The sequence below is a fragment of the Ptychodera flava genome, chromosome 21 (genome assembly GCF_041260155.1).
Source record: "Ptychodera flava strain L36383 chromosome 21, AS_Pfla_20210202, whole genome shotgun sequence".
Taxonomy (NCBI): Eukaryota; Metazoa; Hemichordata; class Enteropneusta; family Ptychoderidae; genus Ptychodera; species Ptychodera flava.
Window position 1 is genome coordinate 31,896,689 of NC_091948.1, and position 16,762 is coordinate 31,913,450.

Genomic DNA, 16,762 nt, shown 5'->3' on the forward strand with positions numbered 1-16,762 from the left:
TCTTAATGTGATATGTTCAAATTATTGTGCCGCTATTTTTGCCGTTTTTGTCTCGCCACTGAAATGAGCTATCAAAGATTTTCACCTTCATCAACAAGTGTGTCAAAAATAGTTATCATATACTTACATTCACGTGCCTTTGTAAAGCTATGGGGGAAAGCGCCTTCACATCAGTGCATTTTTGTGTTTATCATATACCTACATTCACGTGCCCGTGTAAACCTATGGGAAAAGGCGATCTTACAGGTGTGTAATAAGTTGCCGTATCACGCCCAGGCACACTTTGCCCAAATAAGGTAGTGTGCGCGCTTTTTCGAACTTTTTCGTTGTCGTTGCTACGCGTGTTGCTATCCACGTACATTCCATTCGAAAGCACGTCAGCGCGAGATTCGAACCCGTTTCTATGCGCTTCGCTCGTAGTTTTGAAGCAAATTGTAGACAGTTCGAATCTTATTCCGATCAAAATTGGTTTAAAAAAGTGCTTGATAGTCTCCTCTCAATGTTTTGCTGAGAAAGTGTATTTTAACGAGCAGGATCAACTAACTACTCATCTGTGTGTTCATTCTGTAGTGACATTGGCGTTTGCATAGAACAAGCTCGTGACGCGTTCCACAACAGAACAAATGACAACATTGTACATATTAATCCGCAAAGTTGCGTGGCTCATGTTTTTTGTACTTTGTGCCCTGTGGGCACAAGGTACTAATGTGATGGCGCGGCCCAATATGGCCAACATAGTGGGCCGTATGCTGTGGACGCAGGTATCTCAGAAACGCTTCAGTAACTTTTTCTGAAATTTGGTCTGGTGGTCACTTGGGCACATATCTCAAACGGTCTTTTTTTCTTTTTTTGATTGAATCATTTTAAAGTCACTTTTTTAGCTTTTTTCTGAAAACCACTATTTTCAATTTTTCCTCAAAACCACTGATTTGATTATTGTGATGTTTGGCATAGGTGTTCGTATAGTTGAAATGCCGTTAGAAATGTTCAAAATTTGGTGATAAATGCCTTGCATTATTTTTAAACAATATTTTTATCCATTTTTATTTTACATTTACTTGATGTTGACTCGCTTTCGCTAAAGCTACCGTCTGCGCATGCGCACAACTGTAGGACAAAATCTGAGTTGAAGAATCAAAACGGACGCCATCTTGTTTCTCGGTATGGGGACATTTTTTACGTTGTGAACGTTTCACTGTGTATTTCAATACGATCTATAGTTATGAAGTTGACAGTGATGCACTTTTGCGGCTGTCGTGTATTTTTTGGTACGAAAGGCGCCTTTGATCGACTGAAGAATGATGGCCTCCGTAGGCGATAAACACCGGTGCTGGCAGGCATATCAGTTCTACTGAGGAAGTAATCCACTGGCCCGTAGAGCATGTATAGGTCAGGGGCTCGCTTAGGGGAGAACCACTTGATTTCTGGGGGGGGGTATGGAGGATTTTGAGGAAAAAAAATTGTCACCAGGTGAAATAAAAGAAAAAAATTAAGCCTGTAATGGCTTGAGAAAAAAAAATTCTCATAACAGACAGAAATAAAAAAGGAATTGTCACAACGCTGTTGAAATGAGCAAAATTTTGGAAACTTCATTCTCATGTATTCTTTGCTGGCATGCTGCCAAAGGCACGCAAATGTTTTTACCACAAGTAATTCTTATGTGTTTTTTTTTTTACAGCACTTATGAAATAAGCATTCACTACTTTACACCTCAGTGCACTCGATGTTTTCCTTCCCTTTTCTGACCCAAGAAATCATATTTCAGGATTTCTGTTGCAATATCTCAATGGTATAGGCAATATCTAGATGGGACTATTTGACTTCTGTAGATTGTGAAAATTTAAAACACAAGATAGGAGTCAATAAACTAGTGTTAAAACCAATACATTATTCTCTCAATATAAATATGTTAGAAAGATTACAAGTTGACAATGAAAATTGAGGAACAACAAATATAATGAAATACAATGTGTGAGCCTTGTTTCACTGACCACAAAAGATAACATCTCCCCTGAGAACTTAAAAGGAATTGACTGTTTTAAAGAAAAGCAGGTATAGTACTGATCACAGTTGATTTGCCAAAAAAGTGTTCTATAATTTAAAGTTGTATATATAATAGACTTTCCATTTTGTTTGTCATTTGTTGGAATGTAAAATGAATAAATAAGAACATCCTGCAATATGTGAAACACTGGCTTAAATTTGAAAAATTGCACTGCTACTCCATTTGAAAAAAAAATTGATGCAGGTCTGACTGTAGAAATAAAAACATGCTGTCTCTCTAACAAAAAAAAGTTCCCATACCCACTTCCTGCATACCCCCCCCCCGAAATCAAATGGGTCTCCCCTTAATATGCGCATGCGCATATAACAAGTTAGCGTTGTTTTTCAAGGACGTTGAAAAATCAAACCGACACCATCTTGTTTCTCGGTCAGGTGCGAATTTTGACGGTTTAGCGTGTATTTGATGATGTTTTTGACGGTTTAGCGTGTATTTGATGATGTTTTGTAAATATGAAGTTCACCGTGATGGTACTTTTGTTGCTGTCATGTATTTTTTGGCACGAAACGCTCCTTCGATAGACTGAAGAATGATGGCCTCCGTACTCGATACTCCCCAGTACCGGCGAATCCATTGCTTTAGCGAGGCAATCCCACCGGCGGCCCGTACTATATTAGCTGGGTGAGAGCGAGGGAATGCTCTGTCCTTCTACCTCCGGCCTCCATGTCATAACAAACTAGCGTCGTTTTATGTTGATGTACTGTCCTTTCGACACAGCGATAACTTTTAGTTTTCTGTTGCTTATTTTGGGTAATTTCGACAGTTGTGAATTGATTTTGACATCATTTTTGACTTCGATCGCTAAAGTGTGTGCTTATGTTGACCGTTTTACTAAGGAAGTTAGCTCTGCATGGCAGGGCTGTGTGTTACTACACTGTGTGTTACCGTGTAACGCCGGTAACACACAGCCCTGCCATGCAGAGCTATAAGGAAGTAGGCGCACTTCCGAATCACGGCATAATCGGACATGGTAATTTGGCGTGATCATCAGATCATACATGATCCGAGATTGCACTTTAGCAAGGTCACGATAACTAATGTTGTTTGTTTCACTGTCGTTTAATACCTATATTTCCACTAAAAGACCATTAGAATTTCCTCCTGGCTACTTTGAAATCGTGCACTGGCATGCATGTTGTTGTCAACATCACTATGCTTGAATGTACTGTAGACTCTCATACTATGAATATATCGACTGTCACTGCATGTGTGCAAGTCACTCCATATCATATCAAAAAATGTAGTATTGCGACGTTTGAGCTGCCAGAAGCCAGAATTTACAGTTTACGAGAAAGTTATCTTACATGTAAAACTCAGTTCTACTGTGAACAAAATGCAAGCTATGTTGTATAACTATCGTGGATTGCATAATATTTTGTACCTATCACCGTGTCAGAAAGTCAGAAGGAAACAACCAGTCAGACCAACTGTGGTCAGGATGATACTGTCCAATTTTAATATTTGTCTCTCGGCACACACCAGATACTCATGACTGTAAAACAACATTTCCATATAATTGTATATTCAGTTTTTATATTTAGTTTGCTTTTCACCATATTGAATGTCCTTCCCTGCACTACATTATTCAAATTTAAATATTGTTTTTGGCCTATACATACTTGAGGGGTAAGCTTATTTAGTCTCATACATTAAAGATGCACTGTTGACCTACAGAGTCAAAACTTTTTATCATTGTATTGTAGATAGGTGTACACTCCAAATACTAAGTACAAGTGTGGTGAGTGTAACAAGCAAATATTTTTTAGTCAATGGCCCAAATTTATTTTCTATTTGATGGACAATAAATACATGTGTAATCAATGCCAACAATCCAGTTTAAGTGATTTGGTTTCGATTAGCCATTGTCCATTATATTACAATAGTTTGTGGCTAAATTTTCTCCCCTTCTGTATTATATAAGTTCACCGTTTTCTGTTTTAGATATTGTTGATCCTATTGAGTCCCATATCTCTTATTCTTAATTCACTTTCACACATATCAAGGTTGTTGATACTTAGAATCCACACTTCAACTTATGCTGAGCAGTAACCAACCAGTTCAAATAACTTTCATTTATGTCCAAACAATTTGACTTTTTGCCAAATTTCACATTTATGGCAATTAATAAACAGTAAGGAGGTACAAAGGACGTCGGTGCCCCCGGGCCCCATGTTTTTTAATTTACGCCCATAACTTTAACTAAATTTTATTGATAAATACTGAAACATATCACAACCGTTCAATAAGGTATATGATAAAACCTTTACTGCCCAGATAGGGTTTTGCGGACCTCGGTCGTACGGCGTACGGGCCCTCGCACGCTCGGGCCCTTCCGCCGTACAACCTCGGTCCGCAAAACCCGTATCAGGGCCGTAAAGATTAGTATCACACCCTGGTCCGGTGCCCAAATACGGGCAATCGCTTGCATTTCTGAACTACCTGTATTCAAATTACTCCGCGCGTTGCTATCTGCAGACCACGGATTAGCATAATTAGTCCTGTCGACTAATTAATTACAAGATGTGTGTATATGAGAGACATGCGTGCTTGTAATGAGGTGTAAAATATAATTAAAGAGTCAAGAGGCTAGGTTAGGCTGTAAAGTTATTTATTTTTATTTACTACGATCAGTCAGGGCATGTAAAAGGAGAAGAACTGATAGAGAAAACTGAGAAAAACTCAATAATAAGCTTATTAATAGTGTTTGGGCCGCCTGTGAGCACACTGTCGTCACCTCGCCGAGGTAACTCACAGAGATAATACTGTTGACACATCGATCGACGGAGACCTCTTTTTGTGCCGCACTCACGATGGCTTGGGCCTGTTCCTCACTTCGTCATCGAGTAGGGCTGCATTTATTGCAACATACCAACGTATGTGAAAATGTAGGACGATATGTACTTGACAACAAAAACCTGTACGATTCCTTATAATAAAACACTGGGAGTACATGAGATCACATAATATTGATTATTTAGTTACATTAGAACTATTTATTAAGCAAGGGAAGGGGCTGGTAAAAAGTTGTGTCTCAATTTTCTGTCATAGTTGTGACAATATACATCTCATCCATTCAGTTGCCACCAACAAACTAAAACAGCAACAGCATGAACATACACCGCCCAACAAATCCAAGGACAAAATAAATTCAACAACCTATACGCAACAGTATTATCAACTAAGATGTGTTCTGGGAAAAAATGTTTTCATTTTGACTGTGTTACTTCCAGTATTATTCATTGAGAAGTGGGTCTTGCTTGAATTATGCTACTCAACATTCCTAAACTATTTCACTGTTTTCTTTGTTGTCTGTTTACAAAAAATAAACATTTACTTCGATGACAGACATTTTGTGCTTTTTATGGTACTGCTTGTCCATTTCCATGCCCCTTCAATAAAAATTCTTCACAAAACCGCACTTCACATTTTGTTACAGAAGAATGCTGACAACAAACGCAAAATTATTGCCAGCTTCATCACATCCTTAGCCAAGGTCTTCATTCAATACTACAACAGCCAGTCGATAACCACAGAGGAAACTTGTGCTTCATCAGTTGGCTAATTGAATTTGGATGACAGTGCGCCAAAATAGCTAATGGCTTTGAAAACTTATCAAAGACATTTCTCATTTGCAATGTTTCTTTAACTTGGTGGCAGTTTGGGACATACAATTATAATATAGGTATGGCAGAAGCATTAACAGTGGAAGCTCTGAAGAATGCCCATTATTGCTTCTTACATTATTCTTTGATTGTGTGACCATAGACCGTAGAGAGACCAAATATTGTCAACATTAATTTCATGCATTACAATATAATAAGGGACACGTTTAGTTTGGTATGGCTGATTTTATCACTAGTTTGATGTACTAGGTTGAATTGTATTGTATAAGTGTGTGTAGTCAAAACGTTGCAAGTTGCAAACCATTTCATACTTCAATGGACAGTGCATCAAAATTTGTTCAAATACATTTGACTATGAATATCACAAGCTAAGGTACATAGAAGCAATTAAATGTTGTGTATACACTCATTCCTGCTTGCCATATGTAACCAAATGTGAGCTAGTGTCATTGACGCTATTTTTTAACTTGGTGGCAGTTTAGGATATACCATTATCATGTAGGTGTGGCAGCATATTACCAGTAGAAGCTCTAAAAAATGCCCATTCTTACATGTTACCTTTAATGGTCTCCCATTGTGCAACCATAGATCTTAGAGAAACGAAATATTGTCTACATTAATTCTATGCAATACAATATTATAAGAGGACACCTTTACTTTCGTATGGCAGATCGTATCACTAATTATGATATACTAGGTCGCATGGTATTGCCTAAGCGTGTGTTATCAACTTTTGCAACAGTTGCCAACCTTTTCATACTTCAAAGGACAGTGCATCAAAACTTTTTCAAATGCACTTGACTATGAATATCACAAGCTAAAGGTCCATAAAAGCTATTAAATATTGTGTATACACGCACTCTAGCTTGCTACGTGTAACCAAATTTGAGCACAGTGTCACTTTGACGCTATCTTTTGAAGAGTTTTCTTTGAATAATATGAGACTGATTAAAGACGAAAAAAGTGTATTACACTGTCATAAGTGTTGAAAGTGACAAGTGCATTTAAAACATTTTAACATCATTTTACATTTCCCGCTATTTTCAAAAGCTGATCATGTGACAGAGAAAATAAGATTTAATCGTGACAAGAAAATGTTGGCCATCGTGTGTTTTGCATCCAAGTAAATGGCATCATGCTTGTTTCTTGTATGATAACGATGTGTATGTGCAGGAAATACTGCATTTTTGTACTCTTTCGTGGGGGTGGCAACTTCTAAATGCGGCACCCGTTTAGTATTTAACCTGTTAAAACATGTAGGTATGGTCCAAATCAGCGAGCAGTGATACTTCTATTTATGTCCCTCAGTTAAAACACTGGCACAAACCAACTTTGGTTTGACAATAAACTCATGGAAATAATGCATAAAATTCGCAGCTATTGTGGCTTAACTTGAATAAGTTGATGATTCATAGTTTTAAAAATTGAATGAAGTATTCTTCAATGTGCCAAATCAAAAATGTCAACTTCGAAACAGAGAAACTTTTGTCACCCACTGAACACTCATTTCCTGTGTGATTTCACATCATTAGCATGTCAAGTTGATTACAATGCAACAATATAATTGTCACCTCTTTATCTTGTTACATAAGTAGAATATGCACAAACTTTAAAAAAAGATTAAGTTTAAAGTTCCTTTTGAAGGTTACATGGCCTCCAGATTTGCAACATATTATACCAACAGCATGGAAAACGTTAAAATACTGTAATTAAATGGGTATAAATGACACCTAAATAACATGCATAACGCCAACTTAGGTGTTAGTTGATGTTTATCCATATCAAGTTCTGTCACAGAGAAACCGGTGGCGTTTCCGGATGGAGAGAGTGTGGTAAGACAGTGTTTCGATCCATATTTGGAGGGACCGTGTTTGATATAATACTGAACGTGACAACTGAGAGAATTACATTGACGGAACCATGCTTATTCTGATTGTGGTATCTTTGGGCTTTCAATTTGATTCTTGTTGAAACCGATGCATCTTTTATGACATGTCAGGAACTTGTTGCACAAATCACCGACAGTATCAACTGGACGAATGCTGAACAGTCTTTCGAAAGTCTTTTCGAATGCAAATTAACACTCATGATGCACTACAAAGTGATACTTCTATTAATGTCCATCAGTTAAAACATTTACACAAACCAACTTTGGTTTGAAAATAAAATCATGAAAATAATGCATAAAATTCGCAGCTATTGTGGCTTAACTTTAATAAATCGGTGATTTATAGTTTTAAAAACGGACTAAAGTATTCTTTAATGTGCCAAATCAGACGGTCTGACGTAGTCTAAACAACACCAACACATATGTCGAAGCACTGTCCAAGTCTTATCACTTGCTTTCAGTTGTAGCTGTTTGACTACATCTGACCTGCTGCAAGACAATGTTTCAACTTTGGCAGAGTTGACTTATATGTGGTCGACTGGAATTAGGCCATCTGCTCAGCTGTTAATTACACCTGACAGTGTTGGCAACACCTCAATTTAGGGAGCCGTCATTATTTATGGCCTGTGGGTCGGAGGAATTGCTTTCGAAACACCAAGATTTCGAGTAACCTCCCTGCCAACCTTGACGTGTTTGAGTATCCCCCTCTCTGCTACAGAAATTTTGAGTGAACTCCCCCCCCCCCAAAAAAAAAAAATAAAAAAAATAAAATTGGGAAAGTTAAATATCTATACAGTGAAATGGATTGGTGCTGCGACAGGCCCTGTAGAGACCCCGATTAAACCCTGTGGTACAGATCTGTGTCGGAAAGAGGTTCCATTGCTGTGACAGGGGCTGATGAACAGGTCTGTATCCAGTGCTCTGATGACATGCAGTGTTCTCCGTAGGATTTTTTTAACAAGAGGGGGAAGATGTGGTGCGAAAGCACCACAAGCGACCGCACAAGCGGTCGTGGGGGGAGGTCAGGAGGGGGTGTCCTCCCTCCTGCCATTGGAGCTTTTGAAAAATAGAGATTAAAAAGGTGTTATTTGGTGGCACTTGGGGAGTATTTTTTCAGATTTTTTTCGTATAAAAAACTCAAAGGAACAGAAATCTGAGACGGTATTCCAAAACTTATATTCCAGTTCACTGATTTCAATTACATTTTTTGAAAACGAAAAAATAGCGACAGACATACATTTATTCACATTTATTATTTATTATTATTTTCCTGCAACAAAAGATGGGTTTGTTGTCAAGGCATTCCACTGGTTTTAAACTTTATTGAATCAGAATTAGCTTGTTTTACACTTTTCTTCCTATCGCCGTATCGGTAACCTATACAATGTAGAATATAGAAAGCAGACGTTTCTCATGAATGATCAGGCAAGTATATCAACAATCTTTAATCAGGAAATACTAAAAAATGTACTCGGTACTAGCCTCTAACATAAGGATTGCCACGTCGAATAGCTGATCATTCTCATCTGAAGATCACAATAACGTGAAACACATAGTGTAATGAGATTTTAGTTTCTACTTGAAACCACCTATATGAATATATATATATATATATATATATATATATATATATATATATATATATATATTATGTGTGTCTGTGTGTCTGTGTCTGTGTGTACACAAATACAAGGTATGAATATACATATCTTTACTATTATTGTTGTATTAATTCGTAACTCCACTAAATGCTTCAGTACATATCAACAAAATACCTGGTATGAATATACATATCTTTACTATTATCCACTAAATGCTTCAGTACATATCAACAAAATTGAGTAGCCCCCCTTCTTGTTCTCCACTTTTGAGCAACCCCCCTTGTAGCTTTCAATTTTTTGAGTGACCCCCCCCCCCTCAGACTCCTCCGACCCCCCCCCCCCCCCACGGCCATAAATAATGTGTCTACTTCCCGTAATGCCAATGCTGGGATTTACTTGCATGTGCAAAATCAACACTTTTCTTCAAGTCTATTTTGTAGCTCAGAGAAGTGTCAATTCAGAAAATTTCATTTAGCTGAGACAAAAGAGCTCGAGAAAGCGGGATTAAAGTTTCATGCTGGAGTGTTTAGCATTTTCTGGTTGACAATATTCATTGTTGTATCGTGTTAAACTTGTTGATAGGGTAGACTGCACTGGCAATGCTACAGACTGCATGCTGAAGAAACTGTTGTCGTGATTGCTGACATCGAGAGGAGAAGAAAAGTTTTTTTTTAAAGAATTTACTTGTTTCTTCATAAAGTTCTCAATTTAAAAGTAAACACCTAAAAGAAAACTGGTGATGTGCATGTAGTGCAGTGTTAAGCTTGTTGTGAGTGACATGCTGAAACGACTGCAATGATCGTGACGAGACAGTGTATGGGAAACGTTTGCCGCGCGCTGTAATCTAACACCAACCAAAGACGAAGACTGAAGGGGGTATACAAAACGAAGACCGAAGATCGAAGACCGAAGACCGAAGATCGAAGACCGAAGACCGAAGACCCCTGAATTTGGATTAAGGCACGATGCACTCTAACCGGCAAGGACGGATCGAACGTTATAGTATTTAGTACGCAGTAATTACGCTGTTTCAGACATGATACACGCCAAATTACCATCACATCGGAGTCAAACTGAAACACTCGCCTGCGCGACTTGATAACGATGGCGGCTAACATTCAAACACAATACACGAAGTTCAACCGAAATTAAGCTAATACGGCGAAATATGGTCCTTAAATACCGGAGATATCACAGTTCTTTGATTTGTACTTTTGACTTTGACAGATACGGCAAGCCGCTAGTATTGGTTTCGGATTGTAATTCTCAAATAGGCGCAACTATTTTAAGTTTTAATGTTTCATATAGCCATTTTTGATATAATTGTGGATGAATAACTCTCACCTTGACCAATTGAAACAATCCCGACGAAATATGGACGATTATTACGAGAGATATGCCAGGGTCTTCGTTTTGTACATTTGGACTTGAAAACCGCCCAAAATTAGTAGGTTTTTTTGAAATTACTCCAAAAATATACGTCCAAATTTTGTTTTTGGCACGGAATTGACTTCCTCCCACTATTCTTCACAAATTAAACCAATACCGACGAAATATGGTCAATAAATACCGGAGATATAAAGGGTCTTCGTTTTGTACTTTTGACTTTGACAGACTCGGATACGGTACTAGCCGCTGGCATTAGTTTCGGATTCTGATTCTCAAATAAATGCAACTATTTTAGGTTTTAATGTTTCATATGGCCATTTTTGATATAGTTGTGGATGAATAACTCTCTCCTTGACCAAATGAAATAATCCCGACGAAAAATGGACGATTTTTACGAGAGATATGCCAGGGTCTTCGTTTTGTACATTTGGACTTGAAAAACGCCGAAAATTAGTAGTTTTTTTGAAATTACTCCAAAAATATACGTCCAAATTTTGTTTTTGGCTCGGGATTGACTTCCTCCCACTATTCGTCACAAATTAAACCAATACCGACGAAATATGGTCAATAAATACCGGAGATATCAAGGGTCTTCGTTTTGTACTTTGACTTTGACATATACGGCTAATCGCTAGTATTCGTTTCTAATTCCGATTCTAAAATAAACGCAATTTTTTTAGGATTTAATGTTCAATATTTCGATTTTTTGATATAGTTGTGGATGAATAAATCTCACCTTGACCAATTGAAACAATCCCGACGAAATATGGACGATTATTACGAGAGATATGCCAGGGTCTTCGTTTGTACATTTGGACTTGAAAAACGCCCAAAATTAGTAGGTTTTTCTTAAATTACTCCAAAAATATACGTCCAAATTTTGTTTTGATACGGAATTGACTTCCTCCCACTATTCACAAATAAACCAATACCGACAATGAATGGTCCTTAAATACCGGAGATATCAAGGGTCTTCGTTTTGTACTTTTGACTTTGACAGATACGGTAGGCCGCTAGTATTGGTTTCGGATTGTAATTCTCAAATAGGCGCAACTATTTTAAGTTTAAATGTTTCATATGGCCATTTTTTATATAGTTGTGGATGAATAACTCTCACCTTGACCAATTGAAACAATCCCGACGAAAAATGGACGATTATTACGAGAGATATGCCAGGGTCTTCGTTTTGTACATTTGGACTTGAAAACCGCCCAAAATTAGTAGTTTTTTTTGAAATTACTCCAAAAATATACGTCCAAATTTTGTTTTTGGCACGGAATTGACTTCCTCCCACTATTCTTCACAAATTAAACCAATACCGACGAAATATGGCTCATAAATACCGGAGATATCAAGGGTCTTCGTTTTGTACTTTTGACTTTGACATATACGGCAAAGCGCTAGTATTCGTTTCGGATTCCGATTCTCAAATAAAACTCAATTTTTTTAGGATTTAATGTTCAATATTTCGATTTTTGATATAGTTGTGGATGAATAAATCTCACCTTGACCAATTGAAAAACATCCTGACGAAAAATGGACGATTATTACAAAGATATGCCAGGGTCTTCGTTTTGTACATTTGGACTTGAAAACCGCCCAAAATTAGTAGGTTTTTCTTAAATTACTCCAAAAATATACGTCCAAATTTTGTTTTTGGCACGGGATTGACTTCCTCCACTATTCTTCACAAAATAAACCAATACCGACAATGAATGGTCCTTAAATACCGGAGATATCAAGGGTCTTCGTTTGTACTTTTGACGTTGACAGGTACGAAAGCATGATCTAGCGTTGATTACAGATTACGAATCTAAAATTCACTGAATTATATTTGTTTTATTTGTTGTGAGGCATTTTTACTACATTTATAATAATAAATGCATAAATGAATATCGAAGAGTTAAATAAATTATTATTTATATTAATTAACATCATACATACATACATACATACATACATACATACATACATACATACATACATACATACATACATACATACATACATGTATACATACATACATACATACAGACATGCAGACAGATAGAGATAGATAGAGAGGTAGATAGATAGATAGATAGATAGATAGATAGATAGATAGATAGATTATATATATTATATATATATATATATATATATATATATATTATATATATATATATATATATATATATATAAAACAAGCTTAATGCTATTTGAAAGTTTTTTTTATTAAAACAAAATGAACTGTCAACTTTACGCTGACCTTACATAGTCCTTTGTAATGGTAAAACATCAAATTTGTAGCAATTCGAACTTCAAGATAACTACTGTATTGTGATCGGTATTATCTTACGAAGGAAAACAATTGCTTAGAACAATTACAGCGAGGGTCATCGGTTTATGATACTGTTGAAACATTTTTACACAAGGTACATGTGAACATGTTGCTTAATAAGTAATAGCATGGGTAGTACGACAGACCCTAACTTGGTGATGTGCATTTTAATAGCCATCCTGACATCGCCGTATAAGTAACTGTGATTCTCCTTTGATACTTGGTATACAGTTTCCAAGGGGCTATTGTAATATATGATATATTGAAATTATGGTGAAATCTGCAATGTTTATTTTTGGGGCAATCTTTACCATTTTTGGTCAGAAAATTTTATTCTCAAAAAACTACTCGTCAGATAGCTTTGGTTGACATGTTCTTAGGGATGATCTGATGAGATATATTCAAATTATGATGAAATTGTGTATTTTTGCAGCTATTTTAGCCACTTTTTTCCGGCTCCTGAATTGAGCTATCAAAGATTTCCACCTTCTTCATCAACATGTGTCAAAAATAGTTATTCTCTACATAAACACAGCGTAGCTATATCTTCCGTTAGGTTGCTTGTCTTTTTAAGTGACAAATGCATTTGTTTTTATGAGTAATTTGTAATATTGCATCATTCCGCTATAGGGCACGTACAATTTTTGAGAAATTTGAAAAATATGAAAATCCCATTATCTCAAATTAGTTCCAATCGTGTTATCAACAAAAACAATCGTCGTCCTACCTAACCAAATTTTCGGAGACATGTTACAAGAAACACATAGTTGTTTAGGTCACGTACTTGGCAATAACAATACAAAAAACGAATTTGTGTAACCACTCAAGCCATTTCAATATATCCACAATACCATGTTAAAGTAAACATTAGTCAATTTTGATGCATGAAACAAATTCCAGTACGACCATTCGATTTATCCACTATGTGCTACTTAAAGAGGCACTCCCACTTGGTAACATTTTTAAAACGTATTTTTTAATGCCAACGGTCGATATTTGACGTGGCGGCTGCGCGCGGATCGCAAGATATCGATAAAAACATGTCCTCAAAAAGTAAAAGTTTGAATTCCGGTGGCCCACCTCAATTCAGCTTCCGAACATCGAACGTTCGGCACTGGGGCCATTGTCAACTAAGCTATGGAGTACGAGTCTACGCTGACGCTGCTGTATGCCACAGTACCACTCGCGTCGGTGATCGGTCATGCGCCATGGGGGAAAGCCGAGTCTTACTGACTCGGAGAAAAGACGGAAAACAAAGTTTGCTGATTCCGCCAGAATTCGCATAGGTGACTAGCACATACGTGCGGTTGATACATAGCGGCCGCCGCGTGGTATGCACGCATACCGCGCGCGGCGGCCGCTATGTATCGAACCACGCGTAACTGTGTGGCAGACGACAAAATGTAGTCATCAGAGGCGGCTAACTAATATTTTACAGGTAAAAACTGATATCTATGTGGTATTGGGTAAAAATATAATAGAACTGACCGAAAATAATGAAAAAGACAAAAACTAAGAAGAAGTTTAAAAAAAAACCTGGCATATCTCTCGTAAAATCGTCCATATTTCGTCGGATTATTTCAATTGGTCAAGAGAGAGTTATTCATCCACAACTATATCAAAAATGGCCATATGAAACATTAAAACCTAAAATCGTTGCGCTATTTGAGAATTACAATCCGAAACCAATACTTGCGGCTTACCGTATCTGTCAAAGTCAAAAGTACAAAACGAAGACCCTGATATCTCCGGTATTTAAGGGCACTTCATTGTCGGTATTGGTTTATTTTGTGAAGATAGTGGGAGGAAGTCAATCCCGTGCCAAAAACAAAATTTGGACGTATATTTTTGGAGTAATTTCAAAAAAACTACTAATTTTCGGCGGTTTTCAAGTCCAAATGTACAAAACGAAGACCCTGGCATATCTTTCGTAATAATCGTTCATATTTCGTCGGGATTGTTTCAATTGTCAAGGAGAGAGTTATTCATCCACAACTATATCAAAAATCGAAATATTGAACATTAAATCCTAAAAAAATGCGTTTATTTGAGAATCGGAATCCGAAACGATACTAGCGATTAGCCGTATATGTCAAAGTCAAAAGTACAAAACGAAGACCCTTGATATCTTCGGTATTTAAGGGCACTTCATTGTCTGTATTGGTTTATTTTGTGACGAATAGTGGGAGGAAGTCAATTCCGTACCAAAAACGAAATTTGGACGTATATTTTTGGAGTAATTTAAGAAAAACCTACTAATTTTGGGCGTTTTTCAAGTCCAAATGTACAAAACGAAGACCCTGGCATATCTTTCGTAAAAATCGTCCATTTTTCGTCGGGATTATTTCAATTGGTCAAGGAGAGAGTTATTCATCCACAACTATATCAAAAATGGCCATATGAAACATTAAAACTTAAAATAGTTGCGCCTATTTGAGAATTACAATCCGAAACCAATACTAGCGGCTTGCCGTATCTGTCAAAGTCAAAAGTACAAATCAAAGAACTGTGATATCTCCGGTATTTAAGGACCATATTTCGCCGTATTAGCTTAATTTCGGTTGAACTTCGTGTATTGTGTTTGAATGTTAGCCGCCATCGTTATCAAGTCGCGCAGGCGAGTGTTTCAGTTTGACTCCGATGTGATGGTAATTTGGCGTGTATCATGTCTGAAACAGCGTAATTACTGCGTACTAAATACTATAACGTTCGATCCGTCCTTGCGGTTAGAGTGCATCGTGCCTTTAATCCAAATTCAGGGGTCTTCGGTCTTCGGTCTTCGATCTTCGGTGTCGGTCTTCGATCTTCGGTCTTCGTTTTGTATACCCCCGAAGACTGAATTTGTTGCAAATGTTTACTTTTCTAATGATAAGCAATATGTAGACTCGTCGAGCTCTGCAAGGCAAACCGGACACTCAATCAAATTCCACTGTAACAAGTAAATTGGCGATCAACTTCACTGGTTGGGTACAGCAATTACAAACACTAAAATCAGCGGGTAATCTCAATCGATGACAATTGTGAATTATTCTTCATTCGATTCAATTTATTTTCTAAGATACACCATGAGAGAAATGTTTTGTACCACTGTGCGATGTTTACGCAGCCTGTAGTATCAGTATCAATTTTCTGGCCAGAGTTGGGCTTTCTGCTGACTTTGGTATTACAATCGCTGTACCAGACCACTGAAGTTGACCACCAATTTACTTGTTATCTGGCCAAATGACTCTCTGTTTTACAAGGCATTTTGCTAAATGGCTTGACGGGTTAATGTGGTGTTCTCTGTAAGAGTTTTTACCACTGACTTAAACAATTTTCATTGCTATGTTGCTGTTTTCACAAGATACTGACCGTTTGATCCTTGAAAGTTGAGTTGCTTTTGCGTGCAGCCAACGCATGCCGGTGCGATGACAGACAGTACACTATGCTATGCTACGCTGTTGATCGGCAGCATACATGATGTCTTCGTTCCTTAGTTTACTTTTTATTTCAAGATGTGAGTCAAACAGGAATTTCACCAAATTGCCACTTCTGTATCTAGGGATTGTGTAATCAGTTTAATTTGAAAAGATTTCGTCAATTAAGAGCGGAAATCGTCGCTGACTTTTGCTATCTTTTGGCTATCGTTGTAGGCCTATATCAATTTTTTTCTGTCCTTTACAATTTCTTTGGATGGGTCGGTGGAGTTAAATGCCGCCGGTACCGTCAAGGGCCGGACGTGTGAAATTGTTCTGTTGTTAACACTATTCATACAAATTGAGAGCAGTAATAACTAGTGACATTGTAAAACCATGGAGGTAGTACCTCCATGGTAAAACAAAGAAGCTACAAATAATCTGTCTTCCTTTCGTGTGATCGCCTGGTGTGATCGTACGGGAG